We start from the raw sequence: 16,910 nt of genomic DNA on the forward strand, positions 1-16,910 counted from the left end.
ACTTTGACACAATGAAAAGTAGTCTGTGTGCAGCTTATATAACAGTGTAAATTCATTCTTCCCTCAAAATAACTCAATATACAGCCATTAATGTCTAAACCACCGGCAACAAAAGTGAGTACACCCCTTAGTGAAAGTTCCTGAAGTGTCAATATTTTGTGTGGCCACCATTATTTCCCAGAACTGCCTTAACTCTCCTGGGCATGGAGTTTACCAGAGCTTCACAGGTTGCCACTGGAATGCTTTTCCACTCCTCCATGACGACATCACGGAGCTGGCGGATATTCGAGACTTTGCGCTCCTCCACCTTCCGCTTGAGGATGCCCCAAAGATGTTCTATTGGGTTTAGGTCTGGAGACATGCTTGGCCAGTCCAACACCTTTACCCTCAGCCTCTTCAATAAAGCAGTGGTCGTCTTAGAGGTGTGTTTGGGGTCATTATCATGCTGGAACACTGCCCTGCGACCCAGTTTCTGGAGGGAGGGGATCATGCTCTGCTTCAGTATTTCACAGTACATATTGGAATTCATGTGTCCCTCAATGAAATGTAACTCCCCAACACCTGCTGCACTCATGCAGCCCCAGACCATGGCATTCCCACCACCATGCTTGACTGTAGGCATGACACACTGATCTTTGTACTCCTCACCTGATTGCCGCCACACATGCTTGAGACCATCTGAACCAAACAAATTAATCTTGGTCTCATCAGACCATAGGACATGGTTCCAGTAATCCATGTCCTTTGTTGACATGTCTTCAGCAAACTGTTTGCGGGCTTTCTTGTGTAGAGACTTCAGAAGAGGCTTCCTTCTGGGGTGACAGCTATGCAGACCAATTTGATGTAGTGTGCGGCGTATGGTCTGAGCACTGACAGGCTGACCCCCCACCTTTTCAATCTCTGCAACAATGCTGACAGCACTCCTGCGCCTATCTTTCAAAGACAGCAGTTGGATGTGACGCTGAGCACGTGCACTCAGCTTCTTTGGACGACCGACGCGAGGTCTGTTCTGAGTGGACCCTGCTCTTTTAAAACGCTGGATGATCTTGGCCACTGTGCTGCAGCTCAGTTTCAGGGTGTTGGCAATCTTCTTGTAGCCTTGGCCATCTTCATGTAGCGCAACAATTCATCTTTTAAGATCCTCAGAGAGTTCTTTGCCATGAGGTGCCATGTTGGAACTTTCAGTGACCAGTATGAGAGAGTGTGAGAGCTGTACTACTAAATTGAACACACCTGCTCCCTATGCACACCTGAGACCTAGTAACACTAACGAGTCACATGACATTTTGGAGGGAAAATGACAAGCAGTGCTCAATTTGGACATTTAGGGGTGTAGTCTCTTAGGGGTGTACTCACTTTTGTTGCCGGTGATTTAGACATTAATGGCTGTATTTTGAGTTATTTTGAGGGAAGAATAAATTTACACTGTTATATAAGCTGCACACAGACTACTTTTCATTGTGTCAAAGTGTCATTTTGTCAGTGTTGTCCCATGAAAAGATATACTTAAATATCTGCAGAAATGTGAGGGGTGTACTCACTTTTGTGATACACTGTAGATAGATAGATAGATAGATAGATAGATAGATAGATAGATAGATAGATAGATAGATAGACAGACAGACAGAAAGATAGATAGATAGATAGATAGATAGATAGATAGATAGATAGATAGATAGACAGACAGACAGACAGACAGACAGACAGACAGACAGACAGATACTTTATTGATTTGGCAGATTTTTGGCTGGAAACAACTGTCAGGCGTCCGAATACTTTTGGTCAGTGTATCAACAGACTATAGAAACCTAAACACCCGTCACTTTACGATGAGTTTAACTTGCATAAAAAACAATAGAAACTATTAAATACATGCAGTGATGTTTTATCTCTCTTCAAACAGTTTGCCTTGGTACCCCAGCAGCCTCCAGAGAGAGGAATTTGTGTTATTAACACATCAGAGGAAGCGTGCTTTCTGCTACGTGAGTGTCGTGAGTGTTGCCCGCTCTCTCAGCCTCGCCCTGCACGTTTCCGACCGGCTCTCAGGGTGGCGTCGGTGCGTTTCGCTATAATTGGTATGGATATTGGCCAAGAGCTAAGATAAAGATCCGTGCGAGATCCTTTTTGTCCTTGAATGGAGCAAAGTGGGAATTCAGCCGCCCCCTTTCCCCTCTTTTATTCCGCCGCTCGGCGCGGGGAATTGCTGCGATGAGAGGCTATTCCCTAAATAGCCCGTGGCAAAAGGTAGCCTGATTAGCATGCTGTCTGCCCGGCGTTCCTCCAGGCCACGAGCTCCAGCTATCACTTACTAACTATTTGTATTTATAGTTTTCTCTTCTTTTTTATGTGTGTGGGGGGTTTATAATTGGAACGAGCGCAGGAAGCGTGTTGGCTTTTGATCGCTCGCCAGACTCGCCGAGTGCCGCCGTGCCACAGCCCTCGCCGCTCCCGGTGGATGATGGGAAACGGCAACGACTGTTCTAGAAAGGGTCTGACAGCATCTCACTCACTGAAGGTCAAGCAACGACACAGGAGAAATGATTCGGCGCTCCGGTACTGTATGAAAACATAGTGCTAATATATATATATATATTTTAAATGAACTGATATAAATAGCCAAAAGTTTGTGGACACCCCTCTTCAGTTTTCATATCAGCTGTTTTAGCCACAGATATCGCTAACGTATGTATGCAGTCAATCATATTTATTAAATAAAATGCTTCCATCTGGCCACAGTTTGTGAAAGGCTGCTGTATCCTGGTCAGGGTCACAGTGGGTCTGATTCCTTGGGCGAAAGGCAGACACACACACACACACACACTCAGGCCAATTTTAAGCAGCACCAATTAACCTGACTACATGATTTTGGACTTGTGGGAGGAAACCAGAGCACTCGGAGGCAACCCACGCAGACACAGGGAGAACATGCAAACTCCACACAGAAAGGACCCGGACCACTTCACCTGGGAATCAAACCCAGTCTTTATTTGCAAAGACGTATCATTTGGTGGGCGGCACGGTGGCTCACAGCAAGAAGGTCCTGGGTTCGATCCCCAGGCTGGGCGGTCCGGGTCCTTTCTGTGTGGAGTTTGCATGTTCTCCCCGTGTCTGCGTGGGTTTCCTCCCACAGTCCAAAAACATGCAGTCAGGTTACTTGGAGACACTGAATTGCCCTGTAGGTGAATGTGTGTATGTGTGTCTGCCCTGCGATGGACTGGCGCCCCGTCCAGGGTGTTACTGTGTGCCTTGTGCCCATTGAAAAGCTGGGATAGGCTCCAGCACCCCCTGCAACCCTAATTGGATAGGCGGTTAAGAAAGTGAGTGAGTAAGTGAGTATCATTTGGTGGAGCCGTGACTAACTCACACCTCTTAGACCACGTGTGCAGAAGCCGACCGCTTCTTTTCACCTGCACGAGGCAGGTTCACATAGAGATCCGTATTGCGCACGGAGTGTCACACATCAATCTTTATTATCCCGTTTCTGTGCAGGGATCGATCAGCAAGCAGAGGTCATAATCGCAGCAGTTATGACGAATCCATACGGCCCTCCCACCCTCAGACGAGCCAATCGCTGTCTGTGTAGGCGCTCGGCCAGTCGTTAGCAAAACTGCGATTCGAGCTTGAGATGTCAGCACTGGTGGGCTAGTGTGTTTTAAGTACCTTTTTCCTTTTCTACTCCTATATTACTGTTTCTGTTACTGATTTTGCTGCTAAAGATGCAGATTATATTAAAAATGTACATCTAATAGTCAAATATAGTTCGCTATCAAATAAAAGTGTTTCTGTTTTGATGCTGCTTTAACATACCGCATAGAACAGATTAAAACGCAGTAATTTTCCCAAATGATCATTAAACGGAGCCATAAACCAGCTGAGCTAATATAAGGGCTACAGATGAGCCCACAAATGACAGCACACTATTCTCCTGACAGCTGCTCGCCCTAACGGGACCCGAACGCGGCCCCGGTGTGTCTCAGGATACGGCGGCGGCACAACGATGACTAACGGTGCCCAGCAGTGGCTTTCTGTTGTTAGCTTAATGGCATTAATAACGCGGTGCAGACGTAGCTCTCACATTAATGATGATGGAATCCTCGTTAATCTATCATCCCACACCGAGAGCCGCCCGGACGAGAGAAGGCATCACTCGAGGATCGGCGTGATGAGCTCTTTCCACCTGGGCACGGCAAACACCTGCCAAAATATCTGCAATTAGAGGCTAATTAGTTGCGAGTGTTTTCTGTGTAAAAAACAAAGGAGGTTTTTTCTTCAGTTCCTGTTTGCTGTTCGCTTCCATCTCGCCCCTCAGGTGCCTCGCATCCTTAGGTGATCCAGATCAACATCTGCAAATGATTTATTAATTACCCATCATCCTAATGGCCACATTTTAGACACTGAAGCCCAGCCTGCCTACCCTCTTGGAACTAGACCCGGGTTTAAAACGCCTGTGTCTGCACTTTCTTTAATGCTGTTTACTAGTAGAAAGCAGTTAAATAGTTAAACAATGATCCAAAATCTACACTGTCATTAACACACACGCTGAGGTCTGTCTACTGAGTCTGCAAATTCATTTAGCAACTTTATAAAAGACAAAACCAGGCCAAAAGTATTTAGACATCCATCATTTTTAATTTTGTTCATGCATTTTCTCCCTTTTTCTCCCAACTTTGTCCAATTGCCCGATTATGTCATGCTTCCTCTCTACCAATGCCGATCCCCGCTCTGATTGAGGAGAACGAAGCTAACCCACGCCCCAACCGACACGTGGGCAGCAGCCGTATACATCTTGTCACCTACACGTTGACGAGTGCAATGTGGATCAGCACTGTGTACAGAGAGACACACCCTGAGAGCACTCTTTCCTCGTCTCTGTGCAGGCGCCATCAATCAGCCAGCAGAGGTCGTAACTGCATTAGTTATGAGAGAGACCCTATCCGTCTTAATCCCCCCCTTATATGAACAACAGGCCAATCGTTGTTCACGTGGCTGCTTAGCCCAGCCGGCAGGCAGAGCTGAGACTCGATACGATGTATTCGAGATCCCATCTCTGGTGTTCTAATGTGTGTTTTACCACTGCGCCACCCAAAAGGCTAAGACATCCATCATAACTGAAGCTCTACCTAATTCATGGACGGTGAAATGAGCATTTTCCTGTGTAATATGCAATTTGCTGTAAAATTCAAAATGTAATGTAAAACATTTTTCATTCGTGTAGCATTCAAGCGTCAAGTCAAATTTATTTATCAAATTTATATATCTCAAAGCAACTTTACAGAATCCAGGACCAACAGACCAAAAACCCCTGTTGAGCAAGCCGAGGGCGACAGTGGCAAGGAAAAACTCCCTTAAAATTACAGAAAGAAACTTTGAGAGGAACCAGACTAAGCAGGGACCCCCATCCTCCTTGGGTGGCCTGGAGGATACATTAAATAAATAGGATTTACACAAATCATACAAACACAAAATTAAAATGAAAAGTTATAACTAGCAAAAATAATTGGAGTTATTATTCAGTCCAGTCTGTAATAAAGTTTGTAGTGAGTTCTTGACATTCTTGGTGCAAACATGCCAGAAACCCATCACATCTGGCAGGAGCAGCATTGCTGGCATGGCAGTCTCAACTTCATTCCTTAACCTCGGGCGGGTAAACATGTTTCCAAAGTGTCTCAGGTTTACTGGTTAATTCACTATATAAGGTCCTAACAATCCTACAGCAATTCAGTTAGCAATCGGTTACTCAAAATGTCCAAGATGTCGAAGTGTAAAGCAGCTAAAAACTCCCAACCGGTTATGCGGACGCAGGAAAGGGGGGTCAACACACGGACAAGTATTTTCGTCTCTGAGACTGTTCTAGGTTTATAAAGGTAGCTGTACTGTGTATTGTAGCTTCTGTTTATTCTATCATTCAATTTATGAGTGAAATTAAGCACATTTACTGTGAATTTAGTAGGACTTTACTCACATTTACATTTCCGGCATTTAGCAGATGCTTTTATCCAAAGCGGCTTACAGTAGTGTGACAGTATAGTGTCTAAGCAATTGAGGATTAAGAGCCTTACTCAAGAGCCAAACAACCGCAACCTGGCAGGGGCTTGAACAAGCAACCTTTTCATTACTAGTCCAGTACCGTAACCACTAGCATTGATGTTAGGAGAAAAGTTAAATTAAAACAGGTAAGGATCTTTCCCAAACTGTTTCTATGAAGCTGTATAGTATGCTTTATAGGGTCAGCACGGTGGCTAAGTGGGAAGCACTGTCGCCTCACAGCAAGAAGGTCCTGGGTTCGATCCCCAGGTGGGGCGGTCTGGGTCCTTTCTGTGTGGAGTTTGCATGTTCTCCCCGTGTCTATGTGGGTTTCCTCCCACAGTCCAAAAACATGCAGCCAGGTTAATTGGAGACACTGAATTGCCCTATAGGTGAATGGGTGAGAGTATGCGTGTGTGTGTGTCTGCCCTGCGATAGACTGGCGGTTTACTGTGTGCCTTGCGCCCATTGAAAAGCTGGGATAGGCTCCAGCACCCCCCGCGACCCTTATTAGATAAGCAGTCAGGAAAGTGAGTGAGTGAGTATGTTTTATATGTATATAAATAATTGTATTCAGTGTTTAGCACTCAGTGTGGCTGATACACCTAAACTTAATAACAGTGTCCAGATATTAGTGGTCTAAAGATTTTTAACATTGGAAAAACCCAAACTATACTAATAAAGGTAATAGTATTTAAGTATAAAGCAGTTATAAAACACTGACTTGCTTGATGTGTGTTGGAGGCGAGTTTTGTCCAGGACTAAACCCCAGATGGGGCTCACATAAGCACGGTTTTACTCCATCATCAGCTGCAACACGGACCTGTGACCCGAGTTAATTATATGTTTGTTTCTGAACATAGAGAGCACATTATGCAACAATAATCTAAATCTAATGACGCTGTAATAAAGTGTATGCAGACGCGTCCTCCATATACAACGCTCATTACCAGCCGCCGATGCCACGTCCCATTTGCATGGGTTATTAAAGTGGACTAATGACAGCGCGCCCCAGCGCGTCCAAGTTTAATGCTTAATCATTAATGCTCATCACCAAGCGTGGAAGGAACAGTTCAGGTCAGTTGGTCTGCTTACTTATGAGAGCTGGAAGATGGAAAAGCAGCTGAAGATGGACAAAAATATCAGCCAAATTAAAAAGGGTTTAAATTAACCATAAAAGTGATATTAAATGTGAAGACATTTTAAATACAATATATGGCTAAAAGTATGTGGACGCTTCTTCTAAGCATTGAGTTCTGGTGTTTCCGCTGCTTCCACTATAACAAATTAATTCTGTAAACTGAATTATATCCTTTTTATATCCTTCTGTTCCAGCATGAATGCATCTATATGTGCAAAGCAAAGTCTGTAAACACATGGTTTAATAAGTTAGTTACTGTAATGGACTGGTGACCTGTCCAGGGTGTTTCCTACCTTTCACCCAGTGAATCAGACCCACCGCGACCATTTATAGGATGAAGCATAATAAAACAGACAGTAAATGAATAAATGTGCAAAAAATATATTAAATAAATTTTTTTAAACATATTCCACTGTCTGTCTATCTGTCTGTCTATCTGTCTGTGTCTGTCTGTCTGTCTGTCTTTCATTCTGTCTGTCTGTCTATCATTTTATCTATCTGTCTGTCTGTCTGTCGTTCTATCTATCTATAAATAAATATACAGTATTTAAAGTCTTGAACTCCAGTTTTCTAGTTTTCTCCACCTCCCAAAACATGCAGAGTGTTTTTGGGTGGGTAGAGACCCACTTTGACCCGTACAATATATATATATATATATACAGTGTATCACAAAAGTGAGTACACCCCTCACATTTCTGCAGATATTTAAGTATATCTTTTCATGGGACAACACTGACAAAATGACACTTTGACACAATGAAAAGTAGTCTGTGTGCAGCTTATATAACAGTGTAAATTTATTCTTCCCTCAAAATAACTCAATATACAGCCATTAATGTCTAAACCACCGGCAACAAAAGTGAGTACACCCCTAAGAGACTACACCCCTAAATGTCCAAATTGAGCACTGCTTGTCATTTTCCCTCCAAAATGTCATGTGACTCGTTAGTGTTACTAGGTCTCAGGTGTGCATAGGGAGCAGGTGTGTTCAATTTAGTAGTACAGCTCTCACACTCTCTCATACTGGTCACTGAAAGTTCCAACATGGCACCTCATGGCAAAGAACTCTCTGAGGATCTTAAAAGACGAATTGTTGCGCTACATGAAGATGGCCAAGGCTACAAGAAGATTGCCAACACCCTGAAACTGAGCTGCAGCACAGTGGCCAAGATCATCCAGCGTTTTAAAAGAGCAGGGTCCACTCAGAACAGACCTCGCGTTGGTCGTCCAAAGAAGCCGAGTGCACGTGCTCAGCGTCACATCCAACTGCTGTCTTTGAAAGATAGGCGCAGGAGTGCTGTCAGCATTGCTGCAGAGATTGAAAAGGTGGGGGGTCAGCCTGTCAGTGCTCAGACCATACGCCGCACACTACATCAAATTGGTCTGCATGGCTGTCACCCCAGAAGGAAGCCTCTTCTGAAGTCTCTACACAAGAAAGCCCGCAAACAGTTTGCTGAAGACATGTCAACAAAGGACATGGATTACTGGAACCATGTCCTATGGTCTGATGAGACCAAGATTAATTTGTTTGGTTCAGATGGTCTCAAGCATGTGTGGCGGCAGTCGGGTGAGGAGTACAAAGATAAGTGTGTCATGCCTACAGTCAAGCATGGTGGTGGGAATGCCATGGTCTGGTGCTGCATGAGTGCAGCAGGTGTTGGGGAGTTACATTTCATTGAGGGACACATGAACTCCAATATGTACTGTGAAATACTGAAGCAGAGCATGATCCCCTCCCTCCGGAAACTGGGTCGCAGGGCAGTGTTCCAGCATGATAATGACCCCAAACACACCTCTAAGACGACCACTGCTTTATTGAAGAGGCTGAGGGTAAAGGTGATGGACTGGCCAAGCATGTCTCCAGACCTAAACCCAATAGAACATCTTTGGGGCATCCTCAAGCGGAAGGTGGAGGAGCGCAAAGTCTCGAATATCCGCCAGCTCCGTGATGTCGTCATGGAGGAGTGGAAAAGCATTCCAGTGGCAACCTGTGAAGCTCTGGTAAACTCCATGCCCAGGAGAGTTAAGGCAGTTCTGGGAAATAATGGTGGCCACACAAAATATTGACAATTCAGGAACTTTCACTAAGGGGTGTACTCACTTTTGTTGCCGGTGGTTTAGACATTAATGGCTGTATATTGAGTTATTTTGAGGGAAGAATAAATTTACACTGTTATATAAGCTGCACACAGACTACTTTTCATTGTGCCAAAGTGTCATTTTGTCAGTGTTGTCCCATGAAAAGATATACTTAAATATCTGCAGAAATGTGAGGGGTGTACTCACTTTTGTGATACACTGTATATATATATATATATATATATATATATATATATATATATATATATATATATATATATATATATATATATATATATATATATATATATATAAACGTATATATATATATATATACATACATATATATATATATATATATATATATATATATATATATATATATATATATATATATATATATTTATATATATATTTATATATATAAACTGAGTTATATACAATATATATACAGTATATAGTATCCATACACACATATTCATTCAATAATAGACATGGCTACATTGAAATTCATGTAGCAGGAAGAAAATCACTCAGGACAAACATCAGTCCTCGTCTGACATTTGCAATAAAACAACTGGATGACTTCAAAACCTATGGGACTTAATATTTTTGGACAATAAATAAGTACAATAATAAAAAAATATTCCTCTAACAGTCAAACATGGCGGTGGAGGTGTGATGATGTGCTGGTGCTCTGAAGCGACGGGATCTGGACGACTTGTCATTATTTATCGAGGGGACGAAATTCACTCTGTACCAGACGATTCTTAAGAAGAATCTAAAGTTACCTGTGAGGAGTGTATGGCCAAAAGTATTTGGACACCTTACCAAAAACAAACAGTATTAAAATTTAGAGTGACGTCTATGTGATCGTTTCAGCTATAACGACAGCCTCTCTTCTGAGATGGCTTCTCACAAGTGTCTATGGGAATTTGTGCCCATTCACTAAAAAGATGCTGCTATAACTGCTTTATTACACCTGTTAGCAGGGGCGTCCCAATACTTTTGTCCGTTAGTGTATTTAGTTGCAGTCATTGTTTCTATCCTCTCACTGCTTGTCACACCACTGCTTTTTATTCCTCTGCTTTTTTTCTCTCTCTTTAATTTCGGCACCACGACCGGTGTGTATTTCCTCCATATTTCCTGTGGGAAATTAAAGGCAGGATTATGGATCTCGTGGGGGTTGGAGTGGAGATGAGAATCAGAGAAGACTCGGAGCAGTGGAGCAGTAGGTGGGAACGGCGGAGGTGAGAGCAGTTACGCGTTTGCTTAGTTGACTTTAAAAGGATTTGCTGATACATGATCATTAATTACTGTGTTTAGAGCTGGACCAGCATGTACGGCTTTATGAGTGAAGTTTCTCTAAAGATTGCCGTCCATTCATTCGTCTATCAATTTGTTAATTCGTCTGTCCGTCTATCCATCCGTCTATCCATCAATCCTTCCATCTATCCATCTATCTGTACATCCATCCATCCATCAATCTATCCATGTATCCGACCGTCAATCCGTCTGTCCATCCATCTATTAGTTCATCCATCCACTCATTTGTTTATCTATTTGTTAATCAATCCGTCCATTTATCCATCCAGCCATTCGTCCATCTGTCTGTCTGGCCATCCGTCTGTCCATCCATTCTTTTATCCATTCGTTCATCCATCCACTCATTCGTCTATCCATTTCTTAATACGTCCGTCCGTCCATCCATCCATCTATCCATCTGTTTAGCCACCCATTCATCCGTCCATCCATCCATCTGTTTATCCACCCATCTGTCCATCCATCTGTCCATCCATCCATCTGTTCATTCGTCTATTCATCCATCTGTCCGTCCATCTGTCTATCCATTTGTTCGTCCGTCCGTCCGTCCATCCATCCATCTGTCCATCCATTCATCCACCTACTCATTCACTCATCCATCCGTCCATCCTTCCTTCCATCCACCTACTCATTCACTCATCCATCCTTCCTTCCTTCCATCCACCTACTCACTCATCCATCCGTCCATCCTTCCTTCCTTCCATCCACCTACTCACTCATCCATCCATCCACCTACTCACTCATCCATCCATCCATCCATCCTTCCTTCCATCCACCTACTCACTCATCCTTCCTTCCATCCACCTACTCACTCATCCATCCATCCATCCATCCATCCTTCCTTCCATCCACCTACTCACTCATCCATCCGTCCATCCTTCCTTCCTTCCATCCACCTACTCACTCATCCATCCATCCATCCATCCTTCCTTCCATCCACCTACTCGCTCATCCTTCCATCCATCCACCTACTCACTCGCTCATCCATCCAGCCATCCTTCCTTCCATCCACCTACTCACTCATCCATCCATCCATCCATCCATCCACCTACTCACTCATCCATCCATCCATCCATCCATCCACCTACTCACTCATCCATCCATCCTTCCATCCATCCACCTACTCACTCATCCATCCGTCCATCCTTCCTTCCATCCACCTACTCACTCATCCTTCCTTCCATCCACCTACTCACTCATCCATCCATCCATCCACCTAATTACTCATCCATCCATCCATCCATCCATCCATCCACCTACTCACTCATCCATCCATCCTTCCATCCATCCACCTACTCACTCATCCATCCGTCCATCCTTCCATCCTTCCTTCCATCCACCTACTCACTCATCCATCCGTCCATCCATCCTTCCATCCATCCACCTACTCACTCATCCATCCATCCATCCATCCATCCATCCACCTACTCACTCATCCATCCTTCCAGCCATCCACCTACTCACTCATCCATCCATCCATCCATCCATCCATCCACCTACTCACTCATACATCCATCCTTCCATCCATCCACCTACTCACTCATCCATCCATCCATCCATCCTTCCTTCCATCCACCTACTCGCTCATCCTTCCATCCATCCACCTACTCACTCGCTCATCCATCCAGCCATCCTTCCTTCCATCCACCTACTCACTCATCCATCCATCCATCCATCCACCTACTCACTCATCCATCCATCCATGCATCCACCTACTCACTCATCCATCCATCCTTCCATCCATCCACCTACTCACTCATCCATCCGTCCATCCTTCCTTCCATCCACCTACTCACTCATCCTTCCTTCCATCCACCTACTCACTCATCCATCCATCCATCCACCTACTCACTCATCCATCTATCCTTCCATCCATCCACCTACTCACTCATCCATCCGTCCATCCTTCCATCCTTCCTTCCATCCACCTACTCACTCATCCTTCCTTCCATCCACCTACTCACTCATCCATCCGTCCATCCATCCTTCCATCCATCCACCTACTTACTCATCCATCCATCCATCCATCCATCCACCTACTCACTCATCCATCCATCCATCCATCCATCCACCTACTCACTCATCCATCCTTCCATCCATCCACCTACTCACTCATCCATCCATCCATCCATCCACCTACTCACTCATCCATCCATCCTTCCATCCATCCATCCATCCACCTACTCACTCATACATCCATCCTTCCATCCATCAACCTACTCACTCATCCATCCATCCATCCTTCCATCCATCCACCTACTCACTCATCCATCCATCCATCCATCCATTCATCCACCTACTCACTCATCCATCCATCCACCTACTCACTCATCCATCCATCCATCCATCCATCCATCCATCCTTCCATTCATCCACCTACTCACTCATCCATCCATCCATCCACCTACTCACTCATCCATCCATCCATCCATCCATCCACCTACTCGCTCATCCATCCATCCATCCTTCCATCCATCCACCTACTCTCTCATCCATCCATCCATCCTTCCATCCATCCACCTACTCACTCATCCATCCTTCCATCCATCCACCTACTCACTCATCCATTCATCCATCCATCCACCTACTCACTCATCCATCCATCCTTCCATCCATCCACCTACTCACTCATCCATCCATCCATCCATCCACCTACTTACTCATCCATCCATCCATCCATCCTTCCATCCATCCACCTACTCACTCATCCATCCACCTACTCACTCATCTATCCATCCACCTACTCACTCGCTCATCCATCCATCCATCCATCTACACATAATGTTAGCAGCATGTTCTAAAAAGTTGACAGAGGCATGTACCAAAAGTATTAAAACAATTTTTTTAACATCCTTTAATTATTTGGTCATGTAGAGTTTATATAACACATAACAACATTAGCCTCAGGTAATAGAGAGCATTCACAATGATTCTGTTTCTAGGTTTTGTAAAATTAGTTTGTTAAATGACTAAACATACAGTAACTGTAAACAGTCCGAGCTGAATGTTATAAACCAACGTACTTGTCACCATGAAGCACGACACAAATGAATGTAAGATAAAGTGTAAATGAAAGTAAATCTTTGTGCTGCACTTAGTTTTAGGAAGTGAACGAAGCTCATCCAGACATGAGTGCAGCGCTGCAGACGCCTGTAATTCGGTCTAAGTGCAGGCTAATGTCATTTCATTAGCTTAATGAAATCAGCGTAGACTTCAGTCAGCACTTTTCTGCTCTTTCACATCCTGCAGCCCCTGATGTATAAATCACAGTTATCAAACACACAGAGTTACGTCACTCCGATACAATATTCACAGATTGTCACGGGAAAAGCAGGAGAAGCAGGAAACTTATTCTTATAAAGAACCAGACTTTCAGTACTGCTGGGAAAAAAAGCTAAATAATAACTAGATTTTAATAACCAGCAAATCATTGGTTTGGTATAAAGTATTAGCACTGCACATTTTTAACATCATGAAATATAAAACTACACAGTTGTGCATGGATATATACCTAAGAAAAGTTGGGACATTTTGTAAAATGCAATAAAAAACATGAAATATTTTTTAAAATTCACCTTTATTTACGTGACAAAGGTTCACTAACCAGCTTCACTGAATTTCTACTTCATCTTTCTACTTTTTAATAGAATAAAGAGCATTACGAAGCGATTCAGAGTAACCAGTTCACCTTCTGTATGTTTTTGGAAGAGTGAAGAACCGGGCAAACCTTATGGGTAGAACATGCCAAACTCCTTATAGATAATCACTGAAGGCTAAGAATTTATTTATTAGCCTGTAATTAGCTGTAATCAGCTTTTTAGTATATTATTTATTTTAAAAATATATTCTTTATTTTCTACAGTTTCTCCGTCCATCTATCTGTCTATTCATTCATCCATTCGTCTACTCATCCATCCATCTATCTAACTGTCCATCTGTCCGTCCATCCATCCATTTGTCTTTCGTTCATCCATCCATCCAGCCATTCATCCATCTGTCCATCCGTCCGTCTGTCCATCCATCTGTCCATCCATCCGTCTGTCCGTCCGTTCATCCATCCATCTGTCCATCTATTTGTCTATTCATTTATCCATCCGTCCGTCCATCCATCCATCCGTCTGTCCGTCCAATCCTTTTATCCATCCGTCCATACATCCATCTATCCATCCATCCATCTGTCCGTCAGTCTGTCCGTCTGTCCGTCCATCCATTTATCCATCCATCGATCTATCCATCGATCTATCCATTCATTTGTCTATTCGTCCATCCATCCATCCATACACCAATTCATCCATCCATTCGTCTATTTATCCATCCATCCACTTGTCCATCCATCCGTCTGTCCGTCCGTCCATCCATCCATCTGTCCATCCATTTGTCTATTCATCCATTCATCCATCCGTCCGTCCATACATCCATCTATCCATCCACCTGTCCATCCATCCATCTATCCATCCATCCGTCCGTCAGTCTGTCCGTCCATCCATTTATCCATCCACCTGTCCATCCATCCATCTATTCATCGATCTATCCATTAATCTATCCATTTGTTTATCCATCCATTTGTCCATTCATTTGTCTATTCGTCTATCCATCCAACTGTCCATTTGTCCATCGGTTTGTCTATCCATCCATTTGTCTATTCATCCATCCGTCCATCCATCCATCCATCCATCCACCAATTCATCCATCCATTTGTCTATTTGTCCATTCATCCACTTGTCCATCCATCCGTCAGACTGTCTGTCCATTCATTCATCCATCCATCCACCTGTCCATCCATCCATCTGTCCATCAATCCATCGATTCATCGATGTATCCATCCGTTTATCCATCCATCCGTCCATTCATTTGTCTATTCATCCATCCATCCATCCGTCCATTTGTCTGTTGGTTTATCTATCTGTCCATCCATTTACTCATCAATCCATTCGTCTATTTGTCCATCCATCCATCAATCCATCTGTCCATCCACCAATTCATCCAACCATTTGTCTATTTGTCCATCCATCCATACATCCATACATCCATCCATTCTTCCGTCTGTTCATTCATCCATCTGTCATTTTTTGCAATTGAACTAAGAAGAGAATTAACTAACCACAGCTTCTTTTTATTAAAATTGGGGTTTGTAAATAAATACAGAAAAATTATCTGCACACCTACAGTAAAGTATTGAGTGTACAAATAAGAAACTAAAAATAGAAAAAATAAGTGTATTTGTTTATATTTTGCTCACAATAATAATGTTTTTTTTCCTGAATTATTTATAAATAAACATCTAAAAACACAAAATGAAAAAATGAATGTAATTTTTTGTTGGGTGATAAATTAACTGGTTTGCAGAATTATAAATCCACAAAGTTTCACACATATAATTACTACTTTATATTTATCCAATTTATACATGAATATTAACATGATTGCTTAATAAAAAAACTAAAATTGAATAAAAACATCAAAAATGTGTCGTTAAAATAATAAGTGGTTCAGTAATAAGAGGATAAAGTGATGTGCATGTGCTTAACTGGGGTTGTTTTCTTTCAGCTCAAACTTGTCTTACCCTTTTAGCATCATTGCATTTTTAACTGCAGAACTGTCACTCACTGGATGTTTGTTGTTTTTCTCTCCGCTCTGTACAAACTCTAGATTGTATTACATTTAAAAAAACTAGCTCATCTGGTACCAACAATTGTGTATAATTTGATATAAAAGAATAAAACCGAGCACAAACAATTTTATGGTACCAACTGCCACCAACAGTCTGTTCTGGTTGCAGTGAAGCCTCCATGTGTCAGGTACTTCAAACACCAGCGATAGAGGTGAGGGAACCGGAGGAGGCTGAAAGGGGGCACGGTCGGATGTCATCACACAAACCCAGCTCCTTTTGAAAATTGGGAATTAGACAGAGAAGTAGGTCACTGTCCGGAGCCGAGAGCCTTCGGTCCCCGAGTCTCTCATGTCAGCCGGGTTGATGGGTGAGATGGGATCAGGATGGAGTGCAGAACTCTCCTCTTTTCTTCATCTCGCAGTGCCACCCTCTCCTCTGAAGAATAACCGGCTGACGGCCCTTGACAGGAGACTAGTTTTGTAAAAGAGGTCGTGTGATCTGGGAAAAAGGCTCAATTTACTGCCTTCAAAACCGAGGAGATCTGAAAATGCAGCACATGTTTTTATAGTTTTATTCAGGGGTGATTTGTGTTGTGTAGGTTTGCTGAATGGACGCGATCAGCCAGAGAGATTTTAGCTGGACGGGGTCCGCTGTTGTGCTAACTTAGATATGTCAAATATCTCAAATGTAGTTTGGAAATTGTGAGGTTTTAAATAAATAAATGCAATTTAG

This window comes from Trichomycterus rosablanca, chromosome 4, assembly GCF_030014385.1.
Source record: "Trichomycterus rosablanca isolate fTriRos1 chromosome 4, fTriRos1.hap1, whole genome shotgun sequence".
In the NCBI taxonomy this organism is placed as follows: Eukaryota; Metazoa; Chordata; class Actinopteri; order Siluriformes; family Trichomycteridae; genus Trichomycterus; species Trichomycterus rosablanca.